We start from the raw sequence: 17,385 nt of genomic DNA, 5'->3' as shown, positions 1-17,385 counted from the left end.
GACGGATCAATTTTTTCAAAAAAATGTCCTCACATTTTTCATGAAGAATTTACATAATGATTTAATTAATTACGATACAAATGTAACCCTTTAGATACCAGTTTTGATCGTATACCAGTAACTGCTTTTTTGAAAAAATACACTAATTCAATATTCTAAAAACTATTTTGACTTTATTATTAGTATAATCAGTTGATCCATCTGAATAATAAATGAGGGACTGTTAACCTACAAGATTTGTACCATAGACTTCCATTATAACCACATTTTTGTATCCCCTCCCCCCCTTTAAATTAAAGTGAACTAAAGATTTTGCATTAATTGTCCTCTGCATTTGACCCTGAATGTTAGTGGTGCCATGGCAGCCCGGGGACCGACTCTAATTCTGAGGTGCCTTGGTCAAGAGCAATGAAAGGAGTATCTGAGCATCCATAACATGCATGTTGTTTTAGGAGTATAATAATTATCTTTATGCTGATTGGTCTCCCACCCTCGGCGGGTTATCAGCACAAATTATGTCCCCATATGATAAAATCCACCATCCCCCCTGATTTGTTTTTACAACTTGAGTACTGATTATAATAAATACATTATTCTAATATTAGTATACTACATTCAGTGCTTGAATTGGGCCGGTACTCACCGGTACGCAGTACCGGCACTTCTGATTTTTACCCATGTGGTACCGGCACTTCAGTTCTTACTGAGTACCGGCAAGGTGCCTGTACTCAGTAAAATTCCGGTACTCAGCCGCCGGCGGCACGTCATGATGGCCCGGACTGGCCATCGGGAGGACCGGGAGGTTTCCCGATGGCCTGGCCTGTTAAGTGGCCTGCTGGCCTGAGGATTTTTTTTTATACGTATTGTGAACGCAACTCTGTGCAAATGTGGGTCTGACTCTGCCTCACAGAGGGTGACTGGCTGTCTACATGATGTGGCCTGCCGACATGGCCACTTTCATACAGATCATACTAATGCCCTCGATTGGTCTCTGTATGTCATTCAAGCTCGGGAGGGTGTGTGTATGCGAGGCGCGAGCGAGCGAGAAAGCGCGCGCACCGGTTATGTGTATTGTTGTTAGCATCTGGTGCTAGCTAGCTGCGTTAACGGATATAAGGAGCTGTTTCAACAACAAGGTGGAGGGAGAGTCCTCTGCTGTCAGACTGAGAGGCTGGTAACTACAGCTCAGGTGAGGTAAAGGACTCTGAGTGTTTAAGTTATCTCAGTGGGTCTCAAACGGCTCGGTCACCATTTATGTAAACACATATTTCCATTTGAGGGGGGAGTGATTAGTAAAATATGCATGAATAATAAAAATAAAATGTTAACTAGGTGAAAAAAGGTAAGATAAACTTGTTGAGAGCTAAAACAAGTCTTTGCTGCTGCCTCAAAGAGGAGCAAGGGGGAGAGGAGGGAGACAGGAGAGGCTGGTTCAGGAGCACAGACACACTCACAACTATAAATGAACCAAAAACAAATAAATAAACACGTTTCAATGTTTTGTCATATTGGATATGGTATGTTATTGGTTATGGCCATGTTCTTATGATTTTATGATTATTTAAATGTATACAGTTATGTTTCATATGGGTGTAGTCTCTTTATTTCCCCCTCAAAATGCACCAGATTGATGCATTTAAGTCCAACATTTAAAACAAATCTTATTGGGGGAGCATGCCCCCAGACCCCCCGATTTGAGGTCCACCCCCACTTAAAATATGTTCACATGGACAGGTTCCTAAATAGATTTGCAATTTTTTTTAAATAGTAACCCATCTCCATATGTTTATTTTTGGGTAGTAGATTTAAACTAGAGGGCTATCACTATGGGCAGCAACGCTGTAAATATTGACAAATAAATCCAGCAAAATGGCACAAAAAACTGGTGTTGGCCTGACTGGGTGTATAATTCCCGGCCTGACTTATTGTCCCGGTCCGGCCCTGAATTTGACGCATGACAACAAATATGCCCAGCGTACCTATGACGCGCCGCAGCGATAGACTAGAGCAGAAAAGACATCACATAACGTTAGCATTTTGAAAATTTTAGCGTGGCTTAATAATAGTGCGAAAAGACAGCGGTTGTCTCCGGACAAGGATCCCCTCTCTCCTTTCCTGCTGAAAGATGGTGAGTGTACTCAGGGACGAGGAGTCATTTAACCAGCCGCCAGTAGGAGTCAGGCTTTACTTTCTTTTATATCCATAAAGAAAAAAAGTTAATCTGTTTACAGTTGTTTCATATGGATGTTGAGAGGTATCCATACATGTCTTCATTTCGATCTCAAAGTGCACCAGATTGATGCATCTAACTTCAATATTTAAAAAAAAATCTTCCCGGGGGAGCATGCCCCCGGACCCCCCTAGAGGGTGTCAGGTCCATTCCCCACTTATAAAAATAGCATTTTACCACTGCACCCCCTCTAATCTCATTTTCTTTAAGTACAGTGAGCCTTTCTAAAATATACAGTAAAGAGACAAACCCACCAGCATTATAGGATATACTATGACTTTGAGCCAAATACTTGTTTTTGGGCTGTATAAATAAATTGACTTGAAACAGTTGCTGATTTAGAGTACTGACACCTTTTTTATTCCAATTCAAGCACTGCATACATTGTATGACTGTAGCAAGCTATACGTTGGTGGATACATTTTCATGCATTCTGATGACTACGCATAAACTATTCAGCTTTTATGTGATTTAATTATCTGTCTATATGGGCTCAGACAATGACAAAATAAGATGATCGTTTTCTATATTAGGTAAGTTGTACGCATAATGTTGTTAACAGTAGTCCAGGTATAGTCAATTTATGGCCTGGTTGCCGACTCAATGTAATTTACAATTGAAATAAAGGTACTTACAATGGGGATTTATTTTGTTCTTTTATGGTAAATTAGCTCCCAGAGTTCATAAAAAGCATGCTAATATCTTGTCTCACTTGTCAATCATTGAAAAAGGTTACATCATTGGAGGCCCAAGTCCAATTTACAAACAGGTAGGTTCAGGACCTTCAGACCTAAAGACCAAATGACAAATATACATAATCTGGACGACAAAGCATTAAGCTAAAATGCATAATTAATCTAATGTTAAAATGATGTATACACGCAAAATGAATTCATCTTCTTGAGTCCTAAAAATAGTAGAATAGTAAAGGGATGTGGCTAGGGGAACGTGGGACACAGACTATTTAAAAAATGTTGAACGATAAAAAGGTTTGAAATTCACAATTTACTGTAGGTTTTATTTTGTAGTTCAGCAGTTTTTTTACACTTATACTGAACAGTCAGCAGATGTCACTCTTACCCTAGTTTTGTACTATTACTTACTCGCCTCAGTCTCTTAGATTGCGGCATATGTGCATATTGACTATTGATTAATTTTGATTAACTGGAAAGTGCCCCCGTCGTGACGAGCTGAAATAGCTCATTTGGGAGAGCGTCCCTGGTTCGATCCCTGGTTCGATCCCTGGTTTCGGCAGGCAATAGGAGTTTTATGGGGAGACTGTGGCCGTGTCCCAATTCAGGGGCTGCACCCTTCGGAGGCTGCATTTGTAGACCGCATACGTCACTTCCGCCGGAAGAAGGCTATCCCAATTTTTTTTAAAGACGAGACTCCTCCGAATGCGGCCCACGAATGCAGCCATCTTTTCCCGGATTTGGAGGATACATCTGATGTATCCTCCGCGGTCTACCATATCCAAGGGTGCAGGGCTGGCCCTTGGCACTGGCGAACTAGGCGGTCGCCTAGGGCGCCAGATCTGGAGGGGCGCTGCGCTGGGAGAAATAAATAATTTTCTGCCCTTGATGTAATACATTTACATTAATAATTGAATAAAGTAAACACCCTTTGCACCCCGGGCCGGCAACATTTTGCATTTGCCCTGTACGATGGGCGCTGTAAGGGATGAAAGTGGGGGATGTTGATTTACCAGGCGCCCGCAGCTCACAGCCAAAGTGAGAGAGAGCCTCCGAGCGAGCAAGAGAGAAAGAGAGAGGGTGCGCATCGGTACCGCCTAAGGATTGTTTGCCTGAAATGCTTAGTTACATTTTGCAATAATACTTTTTCAACCCTGTGTTCATTGGCGGTTCTAGAACATTTTACATGGGGTGGCAAAGGGGGGGCAAGAGGTCATGCCAGGGTGGCATGGGAGGGTGGACAGTACGTGGTATTTTATACTGTTATATATAACCTATTTATTGTTAAATCATGGCCTAACACAAGTGTTCTTAATGCACAAGAGAAACAAGGTGTTCAGACAAACAAACTCAAATATAGTATAGAACAGAAGAAAATACTCATGATACCCTAGAATTCTGTTTACTGTAAGTACAGTAAAAGTACTTAGTTATAATGAAGTACACAAATGACATCACCCATCTCTTAAGATAGCTAAAGGTGACCTGCAGCAACACATTTCAATACATACATATTTGTCAATACTAAGAGCTGCTAGATTGTGCTGCTGTGATGGAATATGCAAGGAGAATAAAAGCATACCATGTGGTCCAGCTGGAGTCTCATCTGCCTCCTGATCCCTGCCTCTGGCCCTCTTTCTGACACTTCATCTTTATTCATCACAAACATGTCTTCTTCTTCACTAATGTCTTCATCTCCTCCTGCCTTTCTCCTGCTCTGACCCTCCTGGTCTCTTCAGTGTACTCTCTTTTCCTCTTTCTGTTCGTCCTTATTTGATGTTCTCATAAACGAGTCATGTTTATCATAGAACTTGGTTTAATAACCTTAATAGTGGCGGAGCAACATTACTGTACATCCATATGGCAGTTATCACAACACTACTCGAACCCCGCCTGTAGATCCCTATCTCCGGTACGGTGTCTGCAGAAGGACAATATACCAAATGTGAATACTCTACATCCCCTTTCTTTAGCTCTTCCTACAGTAGTGAACAAAACTGTTATATTGAGCACATATGACAGAACATACAAAATGCTGCAAATGTACACATTATCAAACTATGTGTGCATTTAGTAACTGATGAACACAAAGGCTATCTCAAAGAATGCGTGTAGCAATTAACTCAGTAATTACTACAGTAACAAAGTAGATTACTAAAATAGAATACATTTGCACTGTGAAACAAAACTTTAAGTCTCAATATGGCATAACTATGTGAACTAACAGTTTAGAGTCATTGTTCTCAGAGTGCTTATGCATACATGACAAAGCTTCAGTCTCTGTATTTGGGATTGGGCTTGATAGCACAGCCTGAGCGTGTCCTGTAGACACTCTCAGGAGTGTCTGACAGCAGTTTAGCTGTGGGAACATCAGCCCTCATGTGTTCACTGTTCAGTGATTCCTGTGTGTTACAATCTGTAAACTCAAGTCCTGTGTCCTGATGATCAGTGTCACTTGTCAGGGGTAGACATTAAGGCCCTCCGGGCCGGTGGAATTGTATTATCACTGGCCCCACCATTGTACCCACTGGCCCGGAGCATTCGTCCAAAAAAAATCGACTAATAATGAAGAAAATTAATACATTTGTTGCAATAGTTATTTATGCACTAACTACATTACTACTTGTACTACAACATTTGAATAAACAGTTCTTCCTCATTTTCCTCAATTGTTCATATTTGGTTTATTAAAATAATGATATTGTGGTCATTGTTAAAAAATGCTATTATTATGAGTATTATTATTTGTATAATGCACTTTCTGCCTTCCTGTCATCAGGAGTTAGAAATGTAATTGCTATAGATTAGATTAGAACCTTCATTATCCTAAACTGCTGGGACATTCCCCTATAGCCAATACCTTTTATATTTTCTACTCTTCACTTACTTGTCGGCATAGGTCGGCATTGATGTACAGAGCCGACAGAAGACCTTGTTTATATTGGCATCATATTGAGAGGTGCAGCCAGTGATGCGTCATAAAACCAGGAAGTAAGCTGCTGGTTCCCTCGACAAAAAGCAATGGGATTTCTCCACAGGGTTTTGGAAAATAGCTGGAAATAAGGTCTGTGGAAAACAAACCTGTTTGATAAATGCAAGTTTTGTTCAGCCGGATAATCTCCACATGTCTACTCTACTTTTATAATTTTCTAATCATAAATCTAATTGATAGATTATAAAAGGGTTTTAGGACGCGTCACTGCACCACTAGAAGCCAACTCCATCGATCAAGCTGGCTGAAACGTTCTCTCCCTCTTCTTCTCATACTCCCTGTCACTCTCCTTTAACTCCTCCGGTGACTTTCTTTCATTTGAAGATAGTTTTTTGCCCGGCGCTTGGCCGGTTACCGCTGGTATTAAAAACAGTTTGGCGAATGGTTAGGTGGCGCGATGTAGTCTGTAGTGAAGGAGCGCGCTCCCGCTCACGGGAGCCTGCTCGCACTGCGCTCCGCAGCAAACAGCTGTTTGCTTTTCACCCAACAACGACAAGCGACTCACGAAACGCTATGTTGTAACGTTAATAAACGAAACAATTTAACAAAATTGCTAGTCAAAATACCAATACCACAGGAACCATTTTTTTTAAACAATATTTTTAGTGGCCCGAGCGGGTAAGTGGAAAGCACGTTATGCTGGCCCAGGGTGTCTAATGGCCCGTTTCCACTGCAGCGGGTAGCTCGCTTTAAGCGTGCCGAGCCGTGCGGGGCCCGTTTTTGGGTGCGTTTCCACTTGGCCTAGTACCGGCTAGCGGGTCCTAATTCACAGTTGTTCTGGCCCCATAAAATCGTGGTTCTAGGGCCAGGAACAAACAGGCTGAGTCGGGCTGAGTATGCTAAACTAGAGAGAGAATCGCTGGCAAGGGGGCTACAACTACAACAAGATGAACATATTTGACCGTGATTTAATTGTAATACACGTTTCAAAATGATGCCGAAGTAACAACATACTGATACCGGTTAGTAAAAACCATGAATTAATGCTTTGACAAGTCTGCAGACAGACGGCAGGCGAAAAACCCTTTTAAAATTTACAACATCAGGAAGATACGTCCCCAGCTGACACAGAAAGCGACTCAGGTTCTGGTCCAGGCTCTCGTCATCTCACGCCTAGACTACTGCAACTCCCTCCTGGCTGGTCTACCTGCATGTGCCATCCGACCTCTGCAGCTCATCCAGAATGCAGCGGCTCGTCTGGTCTTCAACCTTCCTAAATGTTCCCACACCACTCCGCTCCTCCGCTCCCTTCACTGGCTTCCGGTAACTGCTAGAATCCACTTCGAGACACTGGTACTTGCTTACCATGCTGCGAATGGATCTGGCCCTTCGTACATCCAGGACATGGTTAAACCGTACACCCCAGCGCGTGCACTACGCTCTGCATCAGCCAAACGACTCGCTGCACCCTCGCTGCGAGGGGGACCCAAGTTCCCATCGGCGAAAACACGTGGGTTTGCTGTCCTGGCTCCAGGATGGTGGAATGAGCTCTCCATTGACATCAGGACGGCAGATAGCTTGCACATCTTCCGGCGCAAACTGAAAACTCCACTTCGAGCGATAGAACTATTATAGCACTTTTATACTAATAAAGGACTGGCTTATCTAAAGCCAGTTGAGTAGCACTTGAAATGTTTGGCTCTATGAAACCTGATGTACTTATATGATTCTGTTTTCTTCAAGGTTGTGTCTTCCTGGTCGAATGTACTTATTGTAAGTCGCTTTGGATAAAAGCGTCAGCTAAATGCAATGTAATGTAATGTAATGTAAAAATGCGTGTTTTCTAAATGGAGCTTGGCTAAGCTAACGTTACATATGCTCCGGCCGTCCACACTCACAACTAGGGTTGCCAACCGTCCCGTATTAGCCGGGACGTCCCGTATTTGAGCCAAAGGGGCGTGTCCCGTACGGGACTTTGTTTGTCCCGGATTCCCGTGTAAAGGGAAAAATAAAAAATATGTTTCTGTTTGCGCGCAATGCAGTGTGTCTGGCTGCGTGCCTGTGTGTTTGTGTGCTGTATCCGAAGGGCACTAGGACCGCTCAGTTGACAGGGCAGGCACAATGCTCGCACGTGTGTGTGTGAGATTTTCTCCGGTGGGCCGCTGGCGCGGCATCATTGTTTGTGTGGCATGTCAGCCTGTTCAGTCGTGTGGGAAAATGAGCGCTGCCGGTGCAGGAGGTGATGATGAAAGAGGAGAAGAGAGAGAGGATGTGGTTCTGGGCCCTGGCCCTTCTAAAAAGAAAAGACTTGTGTCTTACAACAAACAGTGGAAGAAAAACACAGTTGGGTAAAGCCCGTGAGTGGAGATCTGTCTCAGGTCTTCTGTGTGTGTGTGTGTGTGTGTGTGTGTGTGTGTGTGTGTGTGTGGTGTGTGTGTGTGTGTGTGTGTGTGTGTGTGTGTGTGTGTGTGTGTGTGTGTGTGTGTGTGTGTGTGTGTGTGTGTGTGTGTGTGTGTGTGTGTGTGTGTGTGGTGTGTGTGTGTGTGTGTGTGTGTGTGTGTGTGTGTGTGTGTGTGTGTGTGTGTGTGTGTGTGTGTGTGTGTGTGAGTGAGAGAGAGAGTCAGTCAGCTGATTGATGGGAAAATGCTGGGAAAATGGTTGGTTGAAGGATAACATTAAGTCTAATAATGATGTACCGTGCATGTTCACATCATGTATACAGTACTTTGCAATACTTAATACCATTTTTCAAATATTTATTTTTTAACATTTTGGACAAAATAGCCAATTGTACATCGAGGTGCCCAGATGTCCCTAGTGCCCACCTATCCGATTTGAACATGCTGATGTACAATGTGATGTAGTAGCCTAATGCAGGTGTAAGACCATTGTGTTTGTATTGTGTTATAGGTATGCATAGTTTCCTATGCATTTTGAGGGATTTGGGGGGGTTTGACTCCTCGAACCCTAGGGGGCTGGCTTCCCCAAAATAATTAAATAACATAACCCTAACACCGAAATAAAGTAACAAAAAAAAGTAACTAAATCCGCCAGAAACCCGAAAATCTTCGCGCGCGTGTCCCGTTTTTCCATTTCTGGAAGTTGGCAACCCTACTCACAACAACGGCCTATACAGACATAAATAAACCAGCGACTATATTCGCCATGACACAGGGAGTCTGTGGTTTGTAATGTTGTTTAACTTTTGTCTAGTTTCTGAACAGATATGAAAAGCTGTGAGCTCTGAGTGCTAACAGCTAACGGCTGTGTTGTTTTTCTGGGGCGCTCATTGAAGATGACGTCACGGCTCCGCCTACACTGCGTTACTATAGTAACTACCAGTTCCTAAACTGTAATGGAAGCGCAGCATTAAAATGAGCCGGGCCTAATAAGGCCTAACCAAACCGAGCGAGGCCTGCAGTAGAAACGCGCCATAAATAGTGCTTCCGGGCCAGCGGGCCATTTATAATGTCGAGCCCTGCTTGTGGAGGTATGTGACGGGACAGGCTCAGCTACAGGCAGAATGTGCCTACGATTCCTTCTGTACAGCTTCCCGTCTGAGTAGACGACGTATGACCGGGGTTCTTTGCAAACCTCTTGAATCATTCCAGTCCTGTTGTAACCTTGTGGGGTCTGCATCCTAACAACCTGTCCTTCCATCAAAGGTTGTAGTGGTCGGCTTGACTTATCATAGCACTGTTTTTGATACAGCCTCTTGTTTAGAAGCTGGGCTTTTACCTCTTGTGGATGATGCATGTCTGACTCAAGCAGCTTCACCGAGACTGGGAGTGTTGTACGTGTTTGTCTCGACATCAGTCTCTGTGCAGGAGATCCTAATTTTGCATCACGTGGTACATTCCTGATGTTTAATAGGTTAAGAAAAACATCAGTTCCATCTCTATGAGATGTCTCCATTAGCTGCTTAGCACTGCGCACAGCCCGTTCAGCTAGCCCGTTGGACTGAGGATACTCAGGGCTGCTGGTAATATGAGTGAAGTCTCACTGTGAAGCAAAGTCTTTAAAGCGCTGGCTAGTAAACTGCCTCCCATTGTCTGACATGAGGGTGTGAGGTGCTCCATGAACTGAGAAATGTCTTTTCAGCTTTGCAATGATTGTTGCTGCAGTGATATCACGAAGCATGTCTATCTCATACCAGCCTGAATATGAGTCCACTAGCACTAAGTATTGCTGATTGTGCCACTCAAAGATGTCAGTTGCTACAGTTGACCACGGCAGGTCTGGAATTGGATGCAGATGGAGTGGTTCTTTCTGCTGGTGTGGTTTTGTGCTGTTACACACTGAGCATGACTGTATTTCTGTGTGAATGTTGTCTGTCATAGTTGGCCAGAAAACAATGCCACGTGCTCTCCGCTTTGTAGCTTCTTCACCAGGATGTCCTCTGTGCATGATGCTGATGTATTCTTTCTGTAGTGACAGAGGAATAACTGCTTTGTGACCCTTCATTATGACTCCATTTTCAACAATCAGTTTGTCTCTGAAAGGGAAATACGGTCTAATGGCATGTGGAAGATTATGCTGTTTAGCGGACCACTCGTGTCTGATAGTGGTGCTGAGTGTTTGCAGAGTCATGTCTTCAGCGGTGTTCCTCTCTAACTCTTCTAAGCAAGAAGAAGATATGTAGTTAACAGTCATCACGTCAAAGTTGTCCTCTTCTTCAGCTTGCTGAACTGTGGAGCTGCGGGGAGCTCGCGACAACGTGTCAGCCAGGAACATTTGCTTTCCGCATTTGTACACAAGAGTGATTTTGTAGTCGTAGCATCATTCTTTGTAGTCTTGCAGGTGCTGTGTGTATGGGCTTTTTTAGTATGGTGACGAGGGGCTGGTGGTGGTCTGTTTCAATAGTGGTTTACCATAGATATAGTCATTGAATTTTGAACATGCAAAGACCACTGCCAACAACTCTTTTTCGATTTGAGCATATCTGGTTTCTGTTTCAATTAGCGTACGCGAAACATACGCTACAGGTTTTCCTTCCTGCAAACACGCTGCACCGAGTCCATACTGTGAAGCGTCACAGGTAAGTGTCACTGGCTTGTCAACATCATAGTATAGCAACACCGGTGGGCAAGACATGCGTTTCTTTAAATCTTCAAAAGCTTTCTGCTGCTGTTCATGCCATGTCCATTCTGTGTCTTTATGTGTGAGCTGCCATAGTGGAGCTGACAGCTGGCTGAAGTTTGGTATGAAGGTATTCCAAGGTAGTTGACCATCCCCAGAAATCTTTGTATGGTTGGGACGTCTGCTGGCACTGGCATCTCACTAATAGCACTTGTTTTGGAAGGATCTGCTTTGAGTCCTTCACTGGTGAAAACATGGCCGACATAGCCGACTTGGCTTAGCCTGAACTTGCACTTGAGGGGGTTAAGCCTTAAATTAACCTCCCTGACCCTGTTAAAAAACTTTTCTCAGGTTGGCGCATTCTTAGAAATCTGTAACGACCAAAAGGGGAGCTGAAAGTGGTTAACATGGAAGACTTATGGTGGAGTGGAATCTGCCAAAAAGATCTCTTTGCATCTAATACAGAAAACATAGTTGCTTTTGACATGTGTGTGGTGACTTCTTCCACAGTACGCATAGGATGGTGTGGTCTTTTCAGAGCAGTGTTCAAGTCTCTTGGATTAATGCATATCCTGATTTCTTGTTTGTCCTTTTTGCTAGTGGCTACCATAGAGGACACCCAATCAGTGGGCTCTGAGACAGGAATGATCACGCCCAGTTCCTGCATCTTGTCGAGTTCAGCTTTGACTCTGTCTTTCATAGCCACAGGTATGCGATGTGCAGGACGAACGACTGGTTTTACATCTGGGTCGAGAGTCATGGAATACGTCACAGGTAGCTTTCCGAGCTCATCAGAGAAGAGATTGATCAGGTTCTAGTTGATGAACTATCCTCCTGGGCCCTTGCTTGTTATATGTTTGTTGTATAGACTTGCAACACTTCTTGAAATGATTCCACTTTTTGCAGGTATGACACTGTTGACCATTAACTGGACAGTTGTCCCTCTTTGCTGCATGACTACCTCCACAGTCGTAGCAGTTGGAAATACAGCTAAATCCATTTGCCTGAGGTTTCCTTTTGTTGTCGTATTTTCGTGTTCCTCTCTGGTAAGTCTAAACTGAATCCACATTTGTGGCAGGGTGCTGTGGCATAGCTAGCGTTTTATTTTGCTCTTCAGTCATCTCATGGATCTGACATATGTTAACAGCCTTGATTAGTGTTAAATCACAGTCTCTCAGGAGCACTTTGCTTAAGTTGTCATTACTGATACCACAGACCAGTCTATCTCTGATTAGTTCTTCATAGAGATTCCCAAATGTGCAGCTATTTGCCTTGATCCTTAAAGCACTGACATACGATTCAATTGGCTCACTAACTTTTTGATTCCTTGAATTGAACTTGTGTCTTTCCATAGTGACATTTGTTTGAGGGTTGCACATCTCCCTAAATTTTCTTTTCAGACACTCCGGGTCTTCTTTAGACTCTGCATGAGTGATGATGGGCGCATCCTCGCCAGGACCCCTCACTTCAGCCGCATAAACGAAAGACCTCTCGCGCTCGATGGCCTCTGGTCCAGCTATATTGAGGAGAATGTATGCTCGTGTGCGTGCTGGCTTGTCATAGTGTGCAGCCGCGATGAAAATGTAATATTCCTGTTCGAATACTCGCCAGTTCTCTGCGATGTTACCGTCAAATACAGTGGGTCGGGTCTCCGGAATCCATCCGCCATGTTAGCTTAGTTACCATGCGTCGTGATGGAGTAGGCTTAGTTGTCCTCGCAAACATCACCCAGACGTGAAAAATCAGCTGGGAAAAAACTCCGGAGAATTGACTACTGACACCATGTTTGATGTTCTCATAAACAAGTCATGTTTATCATAGAACTTGGTTTAATAACCTTAATAGTGACGGAGCAACATTACATCCATATGGCAGTTATCACAAAACACTACTCGAACCCCCGCCTGTAGATCCCTACCTCCGGTACGGTGTCTGCAGAAGGACAATAGAGACCAGGGCTGCAGTCGAATAGTCCAAAGATCAGCTCCTAAGTTCTAACCCTATCGTCTATCCCTTGACCTCTGAGTGAAACGTCACGGGGTTAAGGGATAGTGGATAGGAGAATTCAAAAGGATTTAGGAGAAGAGACTGCGGTGCTTTAGAGCAGTGGTTCCCAAACGGTGTGCCGCGGCACACTGGTGTGCCGTGAGGCAAGTCCGGGTGTGCCGTGGGATTTTGTGACAACCATACGTTATTATTGCAATATACAACTACACAAAAATAATTATTTTTTAATGTACTATATCAGTACTTTGTAGGTTTATATGTACGTAATCTGTGCGACTTGCGCATCCACATCTCCACGTGCAGTGCTGCATAAACATGGCTGAGTCAGCGATAACTTTCGAGGGGTGGAGTTCGTCCGAAGAATAGACAGGAATGTGACGGTGAGGTGCAAACTGTGTCCAGGCCAGAAGCTGTTATCCACTGCTGTAAACACCACGTCAAACCTCAACACCCACCTGCAAAGAACACATGCTAAGGTGAAGCTCCCGCACACGCTATTAGTTGTTTGTTTATATCACGCAGTCTGTTCTTCTTCTCTGTCTTCCGGTTGTTGCCTGTTTTGAATGACAAATACACACTACCGCCGCCTGCTGGTAAGGAAAGTTATTGCCACTCACGCATGCGCAGTTTGTACGTGCTCGGCGAGTAAAGTAACGAGTAAAGTAACGAGTTACTTTATGTAGATAGTAACGAAGTAGTGTAATATATTACTTTTTTTAAAGTAATACATTTATAATTTATAATTTGTAGTTCAGGACCATGGACAATGCAGCTTCCTTGCATTGACAGTTCTCTGTGCTGAATTTCTGCTGAGTTTCCTTTGCCTCATTTGTTATTTTGTGACCTGTCTGGTTTAAATGAGTGTGTTGCTGCTTTGATGAAGCCTAATTTGATAAAGTTTCAAATTAATTTCGGAAATATTTCGTAATATAGTTGTCTTTGTCACATTTTATTTGGCATTAGTAAATAATTATGCACATTTACAGATATTTTACATGATATGAGTGATAACACGTGTTATAAGGGCTATTTTTCACAATAGGTGTGCCTTGAGATTTTTACTTGTCCTTTGGTGTGCCTTGGGCACAAAAAGTTTGGGAACCACTGCTTTAGAGAATCCGACTGCACTTTCACTATCCAACGTGTTTATGATGCTCCAGCGGACGTCATGAATGTGCGTCTGCTGCTGTGGGGAAACTATGGAAACTACAGTTTTCTATACAGCGGACTACAACATGGATGTTTAATAAGAACGAGGGACTACTGTAAACTCATCTAGAGACTCTGCACCGTGCTCTGATGCTGTTGTGTTATGCTTTATGAACGTGGACAACAGAGAAACATATTCTTCATGACCAAAGTTGGAATTTAAATAAAAAAGGAAAGTGAAACTTATGCTCGTCACCCTCTCCCTCCGGTCCACATTAATACAAATGATCCCAAAGATTGTGTGAACTATGAAAAGATCTTAAAATCAATACAAATGTATTTATTATAAACGTTAGTCCTTAACATCTATCACTGTGTATATCACCATTCAAACAATAAAAGTTGAACAAACCCCACACAGCTCAGTAAAGACTGTGAAATGTTGACTTTATTTGATAATTTCAGTAAAAACTAACGTTCATATTTCTCTTTTTGATTATAATACTGATGAACGTTCAAAACAAAGCACTTTGGCAAGTTGCCACCTACGTTTTAAAAAGCTTAATAAGCACCGTAACTTTCATGATATAATTTCTCGGTCATAATCGGTTGTTTCCGTGAACGGCCGACTGTTGTGTGACGGCAAATGCTGCGGCTGCAGCACTTTCCCCTCTCCTTTCGGTGAGAGAGGTCCAGTGGTTCCTAAGCTAAAGGAGGTTATAAACAGGGCTGCACATAACTGGTGCGCAGGTGCGCATGCGCACCTCCGCCAAAAAAAGAGCACCGGGTCATTTGAAACAAAGCGCATTTGCGTACCAACATTGAGAGAGGGAGAGAGAGAGAAGGGAGAAAATAAATAGAAAATAGAGGAGAGAGAGAGAGAAGAGAGAGAGAGAGAGAGAAAGAAAGATATTTGCGAGTTGCATATGAACCATGATATGAACTCAGGGCCGGCCCGTAGCTCTGGCTAGATGTTCGCCTTGGGCGCCAGATCTGGGGAGGGGCTGCGCTGGCAGTTCTGGGAGGGAAAAAAACATTTTGACCGTTGGGGCTCATCCTAATTTTCGGCCTTGATGTAACAATATTCACAATTAAGTAAATGTAACACCCTTTTCACCCCGGTTCCACCTTTCATTTGCCCTGTACGATGGGCGCTGTAAGTGATGAAAATGGGGGATGTTGGCTTATCTGGCGCCCGCAGCTCACAGACAAAATGCGAGTGAGCAAGGGAGAGAGGGAGGGTGGTACCAGCGCTGTTGTTATTATAATCTGGTGCCGTGCTAGCTGCTCTAACGGAGATAAGAAGAAGATGTTTCTACAATAATGTGGAGGGAGAGTCCTCTCCAGTCAGACTAAGACGCTGATAAGTTAACTACAGCTCAGTGAGGTAAAGGACTCTTAGTCTAAATTCAAACGGTTTGGTCACAATTTATGTAAACACATATTTCCAAGGCACTCCTTTGTAATTATTGGGATAAACAGGTTTTAAATCATTCCAATGTATACTATAGGACAGTAACCAAAAATATCCTTTAAAACTGGAGAGATACAAAAAAATGCATAAATAAAAAAATGTTAAGGTAAAATAAGATATGAATGAACAAAACAAATAAAATAAGTTACATTCATTTGTTATTGGCTATGGTAGGTTATTGGTTATGTTCACATACTTATTTGATTACATCCACTTGTCTAAGATGACAACAGAGACTTTCGACCCAAACCCAGCTGTTGACTTGTGGATGCAAGCAGCTAATAGCAGACTCAACCAGAGAGAAAGAAGTAGGCCTACATCATCAGCTACCATGTCTGACAGAGAGGAAGACAGTGAGGAGAACAGTCAGGAGGGTAGTGATGACAGCTTGTAGGATTACTGGTCGTGCTAATGTTGTCTTGTGTTCACCTCTGCATGTGTGTTCTGTGTTCACCTCAGTGTGTGTGTTCAGTGCCGTGTGTCTGGCAAATAAAGTCAAGACCCCCTCAAAAGTTACGGTTTATTTCATTTGAAGGATGAGCACCAAGAAACATCTCCAGGTGCTCCTTTGAGAACCAGGGCAAAAAAGTTATGTGCACCCCTGGTTATAAACTAAGTTTGAAACCTCCTTTCCTATCATGCAGTGATTCTCAAACTTTTTTCAATAATGTATTGTACCCTCTGATCAGTGCAAAAACTATTTGCTAGGGAAAAAAAGCCTATATAAAGAGGTACAGCCTCACCATCAGTGTCTGATTTATTAAAACAACAACATTGTAACTGAGAAACACTTAAATGCTACATTTCAAATGTTTACAATCCATCACTAAATTCATGGCCAACCAATTTTAATATCATGCAATAACACTAAGACGACATTAGTTGCATTGAACTGATCTGTTTAATAAGTTGTACTTACAATGAATTTAGTGAGAAAGATGGGCTTGTGCTTCACTGAGGATCTTTGTCATTCTGACAGGGAGGCAACTGCAGTTATTACACTTTGTGTTTTGAAATATGTGTAACTCTAGTCTATTAATATAAAACCCACTGCTCAAACTTTGTTACTTTTCCTAAAATTGGTATATTTATCTATTTTTTTTTTTTTCATTAACGTAAAATAAATCTCACGTACCCCCTGCAGTACTCCAACGTACCCCTAGAGGTCCGTGTACCCCTGTTTGAGAACCACTGATCTAGAGAATTTGAACGGCACTTATCATGGCTGCCACTGAGGGACTTCCGGGTCATTTCACTCGGTTAGGAAGGTTCCTAAGCTAAATGAACTATTCGACTGCAGCCCAAATGTGAATACTCTACAGTCCTGATCACTTCTCAGTAGGGATGCACGATATTGTTTTTTTGAAACCGATACCGATAACTTCCTGCTTCTCAAGACCGATACCGATACCGATAACCGATAATACAAAACAAATTATTTTAACGCATGTGTATTTTTTTCCTCGGCCGCCCCGTAGTTTCAGAGCGCATCGAGTTTAAAATACCATCTACAAGCTGATGCTGACAGCCCCGCTCCTGTCGCCCGCTTGTGGCAGACCACACTTCCACGCTCACCGGCAGGCACCGACTGGCCATCTGGAGGACCGGGAGGGTGTGTGTATGTGTGGCCCGAGCGAGCGAGAGAGAGACCTTACGTGCATTGTTGTTGTTAGCATCTGGTGCTAGCTAGCTGCGCTAACGGATATACGGAGCTGTTTAAATGAAAACAGAGGAGCGACATTTCGCCACAACTGCGCCGAGCACTTGACTTTATGCAGGAAGCCAGACAGTGGGACATTGTACGAAAAGTCAGCACACTCAG

This window comes from Gymnodraco acuticeps, unplaced genomic scaffold (genome assembly GCF_902827175.1).
Source record: "Gymnodraco acuticeps unplaced genomic scaffold, fGymAcu1.1, whole genome shotgun sequence".
Taxonomy (NCBI): domain Eukaryota; kingdom Metazoa; phylum Chordata; class Actinopteri; order Perciformes; family Bathydraconidae; genus Gymnodraco; species Gymnodraco acuticeps.
This window is presented reverse-complemented; position numbering follows the sequence as displayed.